This window comes from Panulirus ornatus, chromosome 18 (assembly GCF_036320965.1).
Source record: "Panulirus ornatus isolate Po-2019 chromosome 18, ASM3632096v1, whole genome shotgun sequence".
NCBI classification, from domain to species: domain Eukaryota; kingdom Metazoa; phylum Arthropoda; class Malacostraca; order Decapoda; family Palinuridae; genus Panulirus; species Panulirus ornatus.
The window spans coordinates 45,230,118-45,248,553 of NC_092241.1; the positions used below are offsets into that span (position 1 = coordinate 45,230,118).

Consider the following 18,436-nt stretch of genomic DNA (forward strand, 5'->3'; position numbering starts at 1 on the left):
GACCAAGAGGATATATGTGTCGGAGGTGGAGGGAACAAGGAGAAGAGGGAGACCAAATTGGAGGTGGAAAGATGGAGTGAAAAAGATTTTGTGTGATCGGGGCCTGAACATGCAGGAGGGTGAAAGGAGGGCAAGGAACAGAGTGAATTAGAGCGATGTGGTATACCGGGGCTGACGTGCTGTCAGTGGATTGAATCAAGGCATGCGAAGCGTCTGGGGTAAACCATGGAAAGCTGTGTAGGTATGTATATTTGCGTGTGTGGACGTATGTATATACATGTGTATGGGGGGGGGGGGGGGTTGGGCCATTTCTTTCGTCTGTTTCCTTGCGCTACCTCGCAAACGCGGGAGAAAAAAAAAAAAAAAAAAAAAAAAAAAAACTTATACCTCTGTAATTTGAGCACTCACTCTTATCCCCTTTGCCTTTGTACAATGGTACTATGCACGCATTCCGCCAATCCTCAGGCACCTCACCATGAGTCATACATACATTAAATAACCTTACCAACCAGTCAACAATACAGTCACCCCCTTTTTTAATAAATTCCACTGCAATACCATCCAAACCTGCTGCCTTGCCGGCTTTCATCTTCCGCAAAGCTTTCACTACCTCTTCTCTGTTTACCAAATCATTTTCCCTAACCCTCTCACTTTGCACACCACCTCGACCAAAACACCCTATATCTGCCACTCTATCATCAAACACATTCAACAAACCTTCAAAATGCTCACTCCATCTCCTTCTCACATCACCACTACTTGTTATCACCTCCCCATTTGCGCCCTTCACTGAAGTTCCCATTTGCTCCCTTGTCTTACGCACTTTATTTACCTCCTTCCAGAACATCTTTTTATTCTCCCTAAAATTTAATGATACTCTCTCACCCCAACTCTCATTTGCCCTTTTTTTCACCTCTTGCACCTTTCTCTTGACCTCCTGTCTCTTTCTTTTATACATCTCCCACTCAATTGCATTTTTTCCCTGCAAAAATCGTCCAAATGCCTCTCTCTTCTCTTTCACTAATACTCTTACTTCTTCATCCCACCACTCACTACCCTTTCTAATCAACCCACCTCCCACTCTTCTCATGCCACAAGCATCTTTTGCGCAATCCATCACTGATTCCCTAAATACATCCCATTCCTCCCCCACTCCCCTTACTTCCATTGTTCTCACCTTTTTCCATTCTGTACTCAGTCTCTCCTGGTACTTCCTCACACAGGTCTCCTTCCCAAGCTCACTTACTCTCACCACCCTCTTCACCCCAACATTCACTCTTCTTTTCTGAAAACCCATACAAATCTTCACCTTACCCTCCACAAGATAATGATCAGACATCCCTCCAGTTGCACCTCTCAGCACATTAACATCCAAAAGTCTCTCTTTCGCGCGCCTGTCAATTAACACGTAATCCAATAACGCTCTCTGGCCATCTCTCCTACTTACATAAGTATACTTATGTATATCTCGCTTTTTAAACCAGGTATTCCCAATCATCAGTCCTTTTTCAGCACATAAATCTACAAGCTCTTCACCATTTCCATTTACAACACTGAACACCCCATGTATACCAATTATTCCCTCAACTGCCACATTACTCACCTTTGCATTCAAATCACCCATCACTATAACCCGGTCTCGCGCATCAAAACCACTAACACACTCATTCAGCTGCTCCCAAAACACTTGCCTCTCATGATCTTTCTTCTCATGCCCAGGTGCATATGCACCAATAATCACCCACCTCTCTCCATCAACTTTCAGTTTTACCCATATTAATCGAGAATTTACTTTCTTACATTCTATCACATACTCCCACAACTCCTGTTTCAGGAGTATTGCTACTCCTTCCCTTGCTCTTGTCCTCTCACTAACCCCTGACTTTACTCCCCAGACATTCCCAAACCACTCTTCCCCTTTACCCTTGAGCTTCGTTTCACTCAGAGCCAAAACATTCAGGTTCCTTTCCTCAAACATACTACCTATCTCTCCTTTTTTCACATCTTGGTTACATCCACACACATTTAGGCACCCCACTCTGAGCCTTCGAGGAGGATGAGCACTCCCCGCGTGACTCCTTCTTCTGTTTCCCATTTTAGAAAGTCAATACAAGGAGGGGAGGATTTCTGCCCCCCCGCTCCCGTCCCCTCTAGTCGCTTTCTACGACACGCGAGGAATACGTGGGAAGTATTCTTTCACCCCTATCCCCAGGGATAATATACATATATATATACATATACACATACATACGCACATACACACACACACACACACACATACATATATATACATATGAAAAATGTAAGAAACAATTTAGAAAACTGAAACTTCTAGCTTGAAATGAATGAAAAAAAAATGAATGTCACATAATGGTTCAACCTCTGGCTATGGAAAAAGGAAATGTATAATTTATTTACACAAACGTCCATAGCAGTTCTCATCAATTTAACCACTGTATCAATAAGCTTCAATGTCTAAGCTACATTTTTCTCCAATTTCACTATTTTCTTGTCAAAACACCATGTATGAAAACTATCACTCCAGTAACACAACTATAAACATTTACTTATTCTTTTTATGCATGCTTTTTTTCCCCACACTGAAGAAAGTGGCCTTTTTTCCACCCAATCTGCACTGAAAAGGTTAAATTTAGGCAATAGTGTACCAATGTTTACCAGTAGACAGTATGTCTCTACATTTCTCCTTAGCTCTTTTCTAGTGACAGGTTATGTACAATGTTGACCTAAAGTCAATCATACATTTTCCTGTAGCTCATTACATCATCCCTAACCAGTTGCTATAGTCCCTTAATTGGAGAATAATTAAGGAAACAAACAGATGTGGTAATATGTGAATAAAGAAACATTAAGCAAGCTGTTGGACAGCCTAAGCTAGAATATGCTTCTACATCTTTCGCTGCACTTAAAGAATCACAAAGCCCAAACAGAGAAAACTGAGAAGGCAATGCAAAGAGTACCAAAATTAATGTGGCAGAGTTACAGGGTAGGGCAAAAAGCTCTAAATTTGCCCACATTGGGAGAGAAGGGTGAGGTGTAAACTGATCACAACTTTTCAATTTTCAAACAGATTGATGATGCAGACACAACATTTCTTTGATATGTACGAACAGAGCAACCCAGGCCCTTCAAATAAAACAAAACGCTTAAAAAGATGTACAGAATTATCTATACATACAGTAATAAACGTTGGATGATTGGAATAAAATGAATGAGACCGTTCACCCTGTTACGAACATGTGAGTACCCCTTTGTGTGTTTATGGTGTAAGTGATACTTTATGTTGTCTTAGACATGTCATTTCTCCTCCCGTTGTTGTCATTACCATCAGGACAAGAGGAGGATGGGCCTTAGGCAAGATGAGGGCTGGACCTAAGACCCTCTAGCCAACCAGGAGTGGCACTATGAGCCACCGTCCTCCAGTCACAGCCGAAACCTTAGGAATCTAGCCAAGTAGGAGTGGCACTATGAGCAACCCTCCTCCAATCACAGGCGGACCTTAGGCCTCTAGCCAATCAAGAGTGCCACTATGGGTCATCCTTCTCCAATCCCACGATTCCTCTCTACCCCACAGGCCCAGCAAGGTAAGTGGGCTTCCCCTTTGTCTCAAACCCGTAACCTACGATCAGTGTAAAGTGATGCTATACAAAACTCTACAGTGTTGCACTGCCTCTGTCATTTAGTTACGAGTGTCATAGAGTATTGTACCTTGTCATAGAAGTGTCCAAAGAATAAGTGTATCTTGAATCATGTTGCTACAGTCAAATTGTCACAAAGGAAAGAGATCTCCTGGTTTGAAAACTCACCTGGAATATTGAACTCGTGTTCAGTGTTAACATAAATGATTTGTGCCTGATTAATGTGCTTATTTTGTATTTGTTTCTTCGGTTATATGTTGTTTTCATTCTGGTCTTTGATTTAATCCCATAACTCTTAAGATAGTTATTTGTGTGCGTAGTTGACAATCCTTCCCAGTAGGAGGATTCGTAACACCCACAATACATAAATTTAAGTTGTATCACAAAGAATGTTAAATATGGAGACCCATGTCTACAACTCATCCCTTCTACAGAACAAACATGTAGTATTATCATATCCTTGAAAACTCTGGATTTACTTGGGTTTAATTTCATCAACCATGTATCAGTCCAACTTCAGAGCTTGTCAAAGTTCTTCTGCTAGCCAAGGCAATCACTGCTGTTCTCTTCTCTTCATTAAACCTTTGGATCATCCAATATAGATTGAGGTGTGGTTACAGTCTCTTTAGTATACAATTCATATATATCATGGTGATCACTGATCCAAAGACAGCCCTACTGTACACCACTGGGAACTACAACCAATTTCAAAAAGGTTCTTATGATTTGCATCTTCTGTGCCCTTCCACTGAGAGTGCTTTATCTCGCAGCAGATCCAGATTGCTTCATATTTCTAAATGGGAGGTTATGGGTATATGTTATTTTACTTTCAAGGCAAGCAATTCTACCATCAAAGTCAACAATAATCACAATGAGTTCATTGCTGTCAGCAGAACTCTATTTCACCTATAGCAACCACTTTAATGCTCTTTTAGGTAGTTCATACTAGAATAGCTTTTCTATATATATACATAAATTTCTTTCTTTCAAACTATTTGCCATTTCCCGCGTTAGCGAGGTAGCGTTAAGAACAGAGGACTGGGCCTTTGAGGGAATATCCTCACCTGGCCCCATTCTCTGTCCCTTCTTTTGGAAAAAAAAAAAAAAAAAAAAAATAGGGGAGGATTTCCAGCTACCCCGCTCCCTCCCCTTTTAGTCGCCTTCTACGACACGCAGGGAATACATGGGAAGTATTCTTTCTCTCCTATCCCAAGGGAAAGATATCTGGGAGTGGATCTGGTAGCGGATGGAACCATGGAAGCGGAAGTGAATCATAGGGTGGGGGAGGGGGCGAAAATCCTGGGAGCCTTGAAGAATGTTTGGAAGTCGAGAACATTATCTCGGAAAGCAAAAATGGGTATGTTTGAAGGAATAGTGGTTCCAACAATGATGTATGGTTGCGAGGCGTGGGCTACGGATAGAGTTGTGCGCAGGAGGGTGGATGTGCTGGAAATGAGATGTTTGAGTACAATATGTGGTGTGAGGTGGTTTGATCGAGTAAGTAATGTAAGGGTAAGAGAGATGTGTGGAAATAAAAAGAGTGTGGTTGAGAGAGCAGAAGAGGGTGTTTTGAAATGGTTTGGGCACATAAGAGAAAATGAGTGAGGAAAGATTGACCAAGAGGATATATGTGTTGGAGGTGGAGGGAATGAGAAGCGGGAGACCAAATTGGAGGTGGAAAGATGGGAGTGAAAAAGATTTTGAGTGATCGGGGCCTGAACATGCAGGTGGGTGAAAGGCGGGCAAGGAATAGAGGGAATTGGATCGATGTGGTATACCAGGGTTGACGTGCTGTCAATGGATTGAATCAGGGCATGTGAAGCGTCTGGGGCCTGGATGTGGAAAGGGAGCTGTGGTTTCGGGCATTATTACATGACAGCTAAAGACTGAGTGTGAACGAATGGGGCCTTTGTTGGAGTACTGCTACTCCTTCCCTTGCTCTTGTCCTCTCACTAACCCCTGACTTTACTCCCAAGACATTCCCAAACAACTCTTCCCCTTTACCCTTGAGCTTCGTTTCACTCAGAGCCACAACATCCAGGTTCCTTTCCTCAAACATACTACCTATCTCTCCTTTTTTCACATCTTGGTTACATCCACACACATTTAGACACCCCAGTCTGAGCCTTCAAGGAGGATGAGCCCTCCCCGCGTGACTCCTCCTCCTGTTTCCCATTTTAGAAAGTTAAAAATACAAGGAGGGGAGGATTTCTGGCCCCCCCGCTCCCGTCCCCTCTAGTCACCTTCTACAACACGCGATATATATATATATATATATAATATATGTTTTTTATTTTGCTTTGTCGCTGTCTCCCGCGTTTGCGAGGTAGCGCAAGGAAACAGACGAAAGAAATGGCCCAACCCACCCCCATACACATGTATATACATACACGTCCACACACGCAAATATACATGCCTATACATCTCAATGTACACATATATATACACACACAGACACATACATATATACCCATGCACAAAATTCACACTGTCTGCCTTTATTCATTCCCATCGCCACCTCGCCACACATGGAATACCATCCCCCTCCCCCCTCACGTGTGTGAGGTAGCGCTAGGAAAAGACAACAAAGGCCCCATTTGTTCACACTCAGTCTCTAGCTGTCATGCAATAATGCCTGAAACCACAGCTCCCTTTCCACATCCATGCTCCACACAACTTTCCATGGTTTACTCCAGATGCTTCACATGCCCTGATTCAATCCACTGACAGCACGTCAACCCCAGTATACCACATCGATCCAATTCACTCTATTCCTTGCCCGCCTTTCACCCTCCTGCATGTTCAGGCCCCGATCACTCAAAATCTTTTTCACTCCATCTTTCCACCTCCAATTTGGTCTCCCACTTCTCTTCGTTCCCTCCACCTCCGACACATATATCCTCTTGGTCAATCTTTCCTCACTCATTCTCTCCCTGTGCCCAAACCATTTCAAAACACCCTCTTCTGCTCTCTCAACCATGCTCTTTTTATTTCCACACATCTCTCTTACCCTTACATTACTTACTCGATCAAACCACCTCACACCACACATTGTCCTCAAACATCTCATTTCCAGCACATCCACCCTCCTGCGCACAATATATATAATCACTTGGTTCCTAATTCAAAGGGGTACAAACTGTACAATGCATCCTTGCAACACCACAAAAGAATATACCAAAATCATCATCTTCATACCTCTACACAGAATGTTCACTGCAAATGTCTGTGTTTGCTGAGATGAGTTTGTGTGAAAGCAAACATAAAGCACCCAAACCTCCCAGCAACAACATGCAAACACTTAGCAAATAATGGTAATAAATAACGTTTCTTACCAATAACATCCTGCGCACAATATATATAATCACTTGGTTCCTAATTCAAAGGGGTACAAACTGTACAATGCATCCTTGCAACACCACAAAAGAATATACCAAAATCTTCATCTTCATACCTCTACACAGAATGTTCACTGCAAATGTCTGTGTTTGCTGAGATGAGTTTGTGTGAAAGCAAACATAAAGCACCCAAACCTCCCAGCAACAACATGCAAACACTTAGCAAATAATGGTAATAAATAACGTTTCTTACCAATAACATCAAAATTAAAATAAATTCCAGCTACTATATCAAGTGAGGTTTTATCTGGTCGTGTGGATTATTAAAGGTATTACTTACTTTTTAAAATGGCGATATCACCAACATTTCATCATGTTGACGCAATGAATCAAACAGTAAAATGCCAACACTGTTATCACTGGATTTTTGAGACTTCTCATTCATATTTAATACTTGAATAGGGTTGGGTTAGGATAAAAAGTCCCTTCATTGAGGATTAGGCAAGGTTGACATGTGATTATTTAACCCAAACCTGACTGGTTCGATTGCTCAACCCAACATTTTTCCTTAGGATGAAGCAAGGCTTATTGGTTTCACTTCAACCCAACACTTTCCCCAGGGATTAAGCAAGGTTGAATGGTAAGAACATTCAGCCCAATGCTTTCCCTGCTCTAGGGAGATGGGGATGGGTAAAAGTTCTTTTTACAACTGGACTGAGTGAACTTAAATTTATCTTTACAACTGGACTGAGTGAACTTACATTTATCTTTCTGCTAATTAGAAATGCATTTACTTCAAGCTCAATTCAGTATTTACAAAAACTTTTTTCTGAAGCCATCGCTAAGAAAGCTGCACAAGAAGAGCACAATACATAGTAAAAAAAAAAAAAAATTATGTATGACCCAATGTTGCTAACAGAAAATAACCACTGCCTATACATTATCATAACTTAATGCATACTTATCTTGATTTTCTTAGTCCCATTCCACATTTAAACTTTCTCATCAAAGGATAAAAAATATCCCAACCCTTTCCCAATTCATGAGCAATATTATTATTCTTAATATGAAAGAACAGCCAGGTATTATTAGGGGCTTCAAAGTAACATGAAATACCAAATATCATAATACTCATAGTTGTTGCAAAAGCCAAACACATCAGAAACCTGATAAACATCATCACTGCAAAATGCTTTAACTTTAAATAGGAAACGTATAATGGAGCACAACTCTTGTAGGGACCATTTTTAATAAATTTTCCAAAAACTGAAATATACTCCAAATAGCAGAAAATACAGTATATTGGCAGATATTAATCACCAAAACATAACCAGGAAACTGCACTTTGAAGGAAAATAGAAGCATCCACAATTGAAAGCCCAGATTATGGAGAGGCACATTAAATATCCCTGGGGATAGGGGAGAAAGAATACTTCCCACGTATTCCCTGCGTGTCATAGAAGGTGACTAAAAGGGGAGGGAGCGGGGGGCTGGAAATCCTCCCCTTTCGTTTTTTTTTTTTTAATTTTCCAAAAGAAGGAACAGAGAACGAGGCCAGGTGAGGATATTCCCTCAGAGGCCTAGTCCTCTGTTCTTAACGCTACCTTGCTAACGCGGGAAATGGCGAATAGTTTGAAAGAAACATTAAATATCTATAATAATACAATAATAAAAGTAATGAAACTGGAGGAAAAACACATTTGGATATGAGCAAAAGAATACTTCTCTTTGAGAGATAAATTAATCATCATAATCTCAAAAAAATCTACAAGGCAATAAATATAAATGAATACACTTTGTTACTGTAAACTTGAGAAGGGAAATGAAAACTAAATCAGGTTTTCAAATTTATTGAAATGAAGATAAAGGCCAAAGAACCACTGTAAGACAACTGACCAGCATCAAGTATCATATTCTTTTGTAGATCAAATAACCTAACCCTAGAGGAGAGGAAACACTGTGCTAGAGTTGCCCTCTGCCATTGACCTGTTAAGGATGTTGCACTAAAAGATAAGAAGCAGCACTGGAGTTACAATAGTTATGAAAACTCTTGCTGTTGCCACCCCCTTGTGGGAGGTCAAGGAGGAAACAGGCATTTAGTGATTTAGAATAACATACAGTGGAAAGGAACAGATTCTCAAGAGACATGACCTTTTTTCAGCACAAGATGATCAATGTAAGAGGTGGAAGAGAAGAGCAAAAAGCTTTGATTGACTATGTGGCAGTGGATGAAAGATTGAGAAAACTCGTGCTCAATGTAAGAGTCACGAGAGGATTCTTTGAGTGGAGGTATGGCGTAAGGAAGAGTGGAGGTAAAAGTGTTAGCAAGCAAAAAGATGAATAAAAAAAAAAAAGCATGGTGTAGGAAAGGAAGGTAACTGAAAGATTAGATGAAAATGAAGTGAATGTGGGAATGCACTCGTGTGAATGAGGTGTTTAAAATGTTTAGAGAAATAATATTAAAGGTTGTAGAATCAGTTGTTGGATACAAGGTGGTGATACAGGAATAAAAAGGCAATGCATGGTGGACAGAAGTGATTAGAAATGCAGAGGAAGAGAAGAAAAAGACACATGGTAGACTGCTCAATAGGAATGTACAAGAGGAGTTGCAGAAGGTTGTAAGTGTATTTTGTGTGTGTGAGCATAGGTGACTGAAGGTAAATGCAAGTAAAAGTAAAGTAATAGTGTTTGAAAGGAAACAAAGTGAAAGTACAGATTTTGTAAAACCATATGGTGAAAGAAGAAAGTGTACTAAATTGTGCTATGGATATGGGGGAAAAGACTGGAAGTGAGAGTATGTAAGTATCTAGGAGCTGTCTTGGTTAAGTGTGGTGATATGGAAAGAGAGATAAGGGAGAGCAGTACAAGATAGAAGAGTCACTGGGTCCCTTAATTGAATAATGGAGGGTATAGGTGTAAGTATGGAGATTATGGGACAGCATAGTCCTCCCAACTGTGACTTATGCAGCCTAAACATGGACATGGAATGAGTCACAAGGGCTAGCAATCCAGGCTGTGGAAATAAGCCATTTGAGAAGAGCGTGTGGTATGACTAAATGGAGTGAAGAAAGAAATGAAAGGGTGTGTGAGATGTGTGGCATGGCAAGGAATGCAAAGGGAGTGACAGAATCGGTGAAATGTAATACTTTGAAGTGGTTTGGGCATGTGGAAAGAATGCAAGGCTGGGAATTTAGGTTCGTGTGAGTGGAAGACCAATTATGACCTGGGCAAATACGGTGGAGGAATCCTGGAGGGAGAAAAATAGTGGAAGAATGAGTGGAATGGTGTATGCAAGGAAGGCATGTAAGGACAGGGATAAGTGGAGAATCTTTTGCCGTGGCCACCCGTTGATGGGAGTTCCCGTAAGAAATGGGCACTTGAGATAGAGATAAAGAGAAACATGACCTACAACTAGTGTGGAGTAGAGAAGACATTAAAAGGCAGTTCATGTTGTGGTGCCTAGTGTTATGTATTACAAATATTTGTATACGAAATAATTCCTAGTTATTACTGTAACAACTGGCTTTATTTATTTTCAATATCTGTTGTCTATTTGTATGCTCAATGTAGCTAAACTCTTTGATACCCTATGTAAGGGAACTAGAAAATGGTGCCTTAATATTTCCAACATAAATAGCCTTCCAAAGCTGATATATCACACCCAGAGAACACGAAGGAAGGAAATACGAAATCAGAAACCATAAATACCTGACTAAAACCAAATATAAGAACGGGAATTTGAAACCAAGGACGCAGAAAATTCAAATAAATTTCGGACTGTGTAAAGAGGAGAGGGGAATGAACTGCTAATACATAATGATTATTACACATACCAGTGCATGACACAGTAATAAATAATAATGGAAGGGCCTCCAATCTGCAACAGGACTGAACTTTATTAGAACCTACAGCTAACACAGTGCAGTGCCCAATTTAGCAAAACATTACTATAAAGAGGTTCTGGGTGGTGCACATACAAACACCCACAGGAAAAACACATACCAATGAACCTTTTTCACCAAGAGGTGTGACTTCACTGATGAATTCTATCATAAGGAATATTTAGTAGAACTATACCTCTTAGAAAAACCGGATGTTTTCTCAGGTTCCATCTACGTGCATTTTGTCATTAAATTCTATCATACATCTCCCTGATCTTCATAGTATTACCAAATATCTCGGACATAAAAAAAAAAAGCTCTAAACCATGCTCCAACCCTAACTCTATTGTCCACCCATTACACAGTCCGAACAAAACAGAAAGTAATCACCCACATCATATCTCAACACAATTCTAGTGGCACCCGACTTCCACTTAAGGGTTAATGGGGTTTGTTCTGTACTGAATCCGTCTAATACTTAACCATCCAGTTGGTGTTAATCAAATGCTTAATCTCCAGCTTAAGGCATTTTATGTCACCTGTATTCTAAACCTTTTATCGCATAATTTCAATGTACTGTATTTCCTCTTCATCTACTGTGACTATGAGTATGAAAACTCTTTTTTTCTTTGCTTTTCAAAATATTGTCTATTCCATTCCCTCATATCCTTTTTATTCAATGTTTCTAGCTTCAAGATTTTTAACCTCCCCCCATTACTTTTGTTTTATTGCCCCACATCAAGCTTGGTGGCTCTACACTATACGTTCCAAACAAGAAACAACCTTAAAATATTATGTTCAAACCTGTACCATATGCAGTAAATAAGGTGATCACATGAATGTTCTGTACAATAAGCTAAAGCCTTCTCAACCTATTCAGCAAATTTCCCTTGCAAGTCTCATAATGCTTTCGTTTCTAAGCAACTTAAATACACAGCCCTGTTAACTTCATGTCAGTGATTATCATCAACACTTCTATGTCCTCCCACCCATCTACCTGTCTTCTACTACTATGTATCAATATACGTTAATACTTATCATTCTCCAGAAGTGCATCCTTCAGCATTTTCTTACGTGGAGTTCCTAAAGCCAGTCAGTCTCTCAAGCAGTCATTAAACTTCTCCAAGTCTTTCTAAAGTATCAAAGTACAATAATGCAATTGTATGCTGCTGGGGATTGCAAGGCCACTCGCCCTGTCAACTGTTTGTTTACACCTGTGCCCTCTGCACAGTACAGTATTCGACCATGTGTGTGACTAGAATACTGATATCAAATCTTGATCCCTAGGCAGGTCAGGTGAAGTTTACATAGGTTCTGTTGATAGTTCAAGTGTAACATCTACTTCTGTATTAACACTAGACTTTCACTAATGTAATATTAATGCCAAACCAAATGTATCTTCATAAACAATAATACTCAAGTACAAGCTCAACATGTTACATATTCTCTAAGCACTATATTAACCCTTAAGGACAGAATCACAGTACCTAATAGACACGGTAATGCGTAACTACATCAAACTTAACTACATCAAACTTTTATCCTATTTTTTATGCAAGGCCAAACTGATAAATTACCATTTTGAGAATACTATATTATTGCTGAATAGCAACGATGAAAATCACACGCAAAATTATTCTCATACTTTCCACAGATGCTTCACTATCAATGAAACTTCTAGCAAATCATTCGACTTAATTTCCATCTCCATTAAGTCAATCAAGGCACGCCTCTTACATTACCTTTTCATCAAACAACTTTACCTTAAAAGTTGGCAACTAAATTTCCAGTCATAAACAGTGGTGATGGCAACACAGAGGCTGGCTCCCGGCGCACACACACACACACACAATACACGCACTTTACCATTAATATTACAAAAATGCAAAGATATAGTTTTATTCAATACACTTGCGTTGTTATGCCATACTGTTCATCATCCATGTGCGTTTTCCTCCTATTTCTCGAACTCACATGTAAGAGTGTAAGAACTCCATTCCTCAAGGAACACGTACATGTTTTTCAATTTAAAAAGTAAAAAAGCGTAAGCGAACACATTTTACATACGTGTTGGTCGACAAACACTTCGTTATTCTCCTGATAAACTTCCCGTACTTGTAGCAAGTAAAACACAGGGCCAAAGTTCACTTTGTGCGCGCCGACGGGTTAAATTGTGGCCACATCAATGGTTGTACACGGCCAGCAGGACCCGCCACCGAGCCGCACCACATGAACGTACTTACTGTAGTACCAACGGGGTTGTATCACGTGTTATGTCACGATAGCACACGAGAGGACAACCACAACCTGGTCACCATCACGTTATCTGCCTCACTGTGCTGAATGACGGCAGACTTGTCACGCACGCCACTACCACAGCGTATTTTGCGCCTCCATTGATCTAGGCATGACACCACCACAGCCATGGCGGAATTATTTACAAACTTACGCGTAACTCACTCGGTATCAAGAACGAAAACATCACCATGGGCCTGAAACAACAAACTAACCACTTGCTCAACGTGCTGTTCCTTGCATGACACAGAAAACCTAGTATAAAGCGTGGGTTGTGGCTCACCTGATATTGTGCGTACCAGCGACCACCGAGGCTGGTAGGAATACTGCCCGCTGATTGGCTGGCGGCCTGCTGCACCCGGCCCGCCTGATGCACACGGCACGCTACCCGAGCCTCCTCCTCCTCCACCCCCCCACAACAACCACCAGCTGCTCCCCCTCCCCTCCGTCCCCAGTCAAAAGGTTCCCCTAACCCACCAGGCCTACCGATCCATCATTCAAATTCATGAACAAAACGACTCTAGACTACTCCCATTGCCTCTATTTGGAGTGAGACCAACGGTTAATGTATAAACTAACGGTAAATGGATGAATGGAACCTTGAAAATACTGTTTCGACTCACCACAAAAGTAATGTCAACTAATCGCATCACCTGAATGACTGAAACTATGGCTGTTGTAATGTATTCCTTATTACTGAAGTATAACATGAAATGTCTATGAAACTCGCAAGGTCATGAAGGGCCCAGCAGCATACAGCACAGTACACTGGGTGTCGCAGCAGGTCACAGGGGACGGCAGAGCGTCCGTGTTGTCGCTCAGCCATCATTCCTAAAAAACATATTTCTCGCCATGCACCGCCTTGTCTGAAATCTTAACATACTACATAAGACTATTAAGTAAGGCAAATTTATTCAACCACTTATGTACAATACGGAGAGACTGTAAAGGTCTTGAGATAAAGCTGTTTCCATAAACCTTCATTCATGTTGGGCCAGCGGCGGCCACTTTGAATCACCTTGCGGCCCCACACAACTCTAGGCCTCAAAGAGGAACTTAATCAGTCATATAAGGACACGTTAAAGTAACTGTTTTCTGAATCATATTTCATTTATTTCTTGCTTCCCTTACAGACAAGATACCGTAGACTCAAACACAGTAGTTACACTCCAGATGGTCAACACCTTACACTGCCAGACGTAGAAATAAAACAAATTCCAACGGTGTATTCACCAAAGATGAAGTCATTATGCTAGCTGTGAAGGAACTTAACAGTGTAATATTGTATAACTTTACCATCTACAGGAGGTCGTTCAGACATATTATCCTAGCTAACGGAAAATCAGACATTTCTGTCATTACATTCCATTTCTAATTACATTAACATTAACGAGTGAGTGTATCATGTAATCCAAACAGTTAAGAGACAATATGGTTTTCATATCATCATAGATCAACAAGCAGACAATTTCTGACATTGATTCCTGGTGTTAAGACTTGAGAATGTGATGCATGTGGGCTACTGCGAGTTTATGAAGGTATTTCACAAGGTCAAATAGAAGAAGGCCGCTTATCAATATATATATATATATATACATATATATGTATATATATATATATATATATATATATATATATATATATATATATATATATATATATATATATATGTACAAAGGCAAAGGGGATAAGAGTGAGTGCTCAAATTACAGAGGTATAAGTTTGTTGAGTATTCCTGGTAAATTATATGGGAGGGTATTGATTGAGAGGGTGAAGGCATGTACAGAGCATCAGATTGGGGAAGAGCAGTGCGGTTTCAGAAGTGGTAGAGGATGTGTGGATCAGGTGTTTGCTTTGAAGAATGTATGTGAGAAATACTTAGAAAAGCAAATGGATTTGTATGTAGCATTTATGGATCTGGAGAAGGCATATGATAGAGTTGATAGAGATGCTCTGTGGAAGGTATTAAGAATATATGGTGTGGGAGGCAAGTTGTTAGAAGCAGTGAAAAGTTTTTATCGAGGATGTAAGGCATGTGTACGTGTAGGAAGAGAGGAAAGTGATTGGTTCTCAGTGAATGTAGGTTTGCGGCAGGGGTGTGTGATGTCTCCATGGTTGTTTAATTTGTTTATGGATGGGGTTGTTAGGGAGGTAAATGCAAGAGTCCTGGAAAGAGGGGCAAGTATGAAGTCTGTTGGGGATGAGAGAGCTTGGGAAGTGAGTCAGTTGTTGTTCGCTGATGATACAGCGCTGGTGGCTGATTCATGTGAGAAACTGCAGAAGCTGGTGACTGAGTTTGGTAAAGTGTGTGGAAGAAGAAAGTTGAGAGTAAATGTGAATAAGAGCAAGGTTATTAGGTACAGTAGGGGTGAGGGTCAAGTCAATATGGAGGTGAGTTTGAATGGAGAAAAACTGGAGGAAGTGAAGTGTTTTAGATATCTGGGAGTGGATCTGTCAGCGGATGGAACCATGGAAGCGGAAAGTGGATCATAGGGTGGGGGAGGGGCGAAAATTTTGGGAGCCTTGAAAAATGTGTGGAAGTCGAGAACATTATCTCGGAAAGCAAAAATGGGTATGTTTGAAGGAATAGTGGTTCCAACAATGTTGTATGGTTGCGAGGCGTGGGCTATGGATAGAGATGTGCGCAGGAGGATGGATGTGCTGGAAATGAGATGTTTGAGGACAATGTGTGGTGTGAGGTGGTTTGATCGAGTAAGTAACGTAAGGGTAAGAGAGATGTTGTGGAAATAAAAAGAGCGTGGTTGAGAGAGCAGAAGAGGGTGTTTTGAAATGGTTTGGGCACATGGAGAGAATGAGTGAGGAAAGATTGACCAAGAGGATATATGTGTCGGAGGTGGAGGGAACGAGGAGAAGAGGGAGACCAAATTGGAGGTGGAAAGATGGAGTGAAAAAGATTTTGTGTGACCGGGGCCTGAACATGCAGGAGGGTGAAAGGAGGGCAAGGAATAGAGTGAATTGGAGCGATGTGGTATACAGGGGTTGACGTGCTGTCAGTGGATTGAATCAAGGCATGTGAAGCGTCTGGGGTAAACCATGGAAAGCTGTGTAGGTATGTATATTTGCGTGTGTGGACGTATGTACATGTGTATGGGGGGGGGGGGGGTGGGGCCATTTCTTTCGTCTGTTTCCTTGCGCTACCTCGCAAACGCGGGAGACAGCAACAAAGTATAAATATATATATATATATATATATATATATATATATATATATATATATATATATATATATATATATATATATATATATATATATATAAGGTTATTAGGTACAGTAGGGTTGAGGGTCAAGTCAATTGGGAGGTGAGTTTGAATGGAGAAAAACTGGAGGAAGTGAAGTGTTTTAGATATCTGGGAGTGGACTGGCAGCGGATGGAACCATGGAAGCGGAAGTGGATCATAGGGTGGGGGAGGGGGCGAAAATTCTGGGGGCCTTGAAGAATGTGTGGAAGTCGAGAACATTATCTCGGAAAGCAAAAATGGGTATGTTTGAAGGAATAGTGGTTCCAACAATGTTGTATGGTTGCGAGGCGTGGGCTATGGATAGAGTTGTGCGCAGGAGGATGGATGTGCTGGAAATGAGATGTTTGAGGACAATGTGTGGTGTGAGGTGGTTTGATCGAGTGAGTAACGTAAGGGTAAGAGGGATGTGTGGAAATAAAAAGAGCGTGGTTGAGAGAGCAGAAGAGGGTGTTTTGAAGTGGTTTGGGCACATGGAGAGGATGAGTGAGGAAAGATTGACCAAGAGGATATATGTGTCGGAGGTGGAGGGAACAAGGAGAAGAGGGAGACCAAATTGGAGGTGGAAAGATGGAGTGAAAAAGTTTTTGTGTGATCGGGGCCTGAACATGCAGGAGGGTGAAAGGAGGGCAAGGAACAGAGTGAATTGGAGCGATGTGGTATACCGGGGCTGACGTGCTGTCAGTGGATTGAATCAAGGCATGTGAAGCGTCTGGGGTAAACCATGGAAAGCTGTGTAGGTATGTATATTTGCGTGTGTGGACGTATGTATATACATGTGTATGGGGGGGGGGGGGGTTGGGCCATTTCTTTCGTCTGTTTCCTTGCGCTACCTCGCAAACGCGGGAGACAGCGACAAAGTATAAAAAAAAAAAAAAAAAAATATATATATATATATATATATATATATATATATATATATATATATATATATATATACACCAGGGCAGAGACGTACGTCAAATGGATGAGGAATTTTCCGAGTACAAAGGCGTCCTGGAAAGCAGTGACTGGTGGAATCCCTCAGGGTTTTGTGCTGACCAATTCTTTTTTTTTTTTTTCTCTCGGTCGACATGGCGCTGACAAATAACATACCTCAGTCATGACCATCTTGGGTGAAGAAACGTAAATTAAAAAAATGTAGAATTTAATTAGGGCTCCACAAGTGCTTGTAGACCTGTCTCACAGGAAGACAAGGTTACGTACGTGCTGAAGGAAAGGCAGAGGAAGGAAGAATTCCAGAGGTTGGCTGCTCTAGGAATGAAGAAGGCATTATAACAGCCAGTCATCGAGTGGCCGGTCGCCATGTACAAGCTGTGGGAAGCAGCAGCCATACGTGTGCTTCATTACTGATCTACCACAATGCCTTTGCAAACACTACTACAAGATATGGAGACCTTAAAGATCCTGCAAGACCCTAATACCATCCCTGGCATGAACATGATGAAGGCATGAGTAAGTGTGGAGAGCGGCTCTTGTAATTTATCCCATGAAAGCGTTAATTAACATAAAGTGAATCGTTAATTCTAATGTCCTTGAAAGTTAATATTTCCAGATAAATTGTCTTAAAATGTATTACACCTATGAAAAATCTATATAAAAAATTAGCGAAAATGAAAATAGAAAATTGCATATTAAAACCACAGCTCAGGAAATTAAGTCACTTTAATATCAAGAGTTCGATGAAAAGAAATTCTGAACATGAAAGGCAATGTGAGTTTTAGAATGATGTAATTTTAAAAGATCAGCAAGTGAATCCACAGGAGGAACTTGCGAACAAAACACAAATTGATTATGGTTGGAAACGAAGAGCAATTACAGTGGTGCTAGGCACTGCTCAGTGGTGTTAGGCATTGCCATGAATAGGCTTTAAAAAAGATAACCACATTCTCCTACCAAAGGCAAAGAGGACAAATAATACAAAAACATAAGACACTAAATAATTATGAACCAGAGCGAAATTTTCAAGAAGGAGAAACAGGTTGGTGGCACGAGTTGTGATCAGAGA

The 18,436-nt window shown here is 40.8% G+C and overlaps 1 protein-coding gene across 8 annotated transcripts in view; it reads right to left on the minus strand.

Moving 5' to 3' along the window:
* The window catches only part of CNBP (CCHC-type zinc finger nucleic acid binding protein), a 439,472-nt gene extending 425,884 nt beyond the window's left edge, over positions 1–13,588 (minus strand). For 3 of the 8 annotated variants that reach the window (XM_071673027.1, XM_071673025.1, XM_071673019.1), the window contains exon 1: positions 13,454–13,587. The gene's annotated coding sequence lies outside the window, so the exon portion shown is untranslated. The other 5 variants (XM_071673026.1, XM_071673020.1, XM_071673024.1 and 2 more) reach the window with 5 other exon arrangements.
* Positions 13,589–18,436: the final 4,848 nt, after the last annotated feature.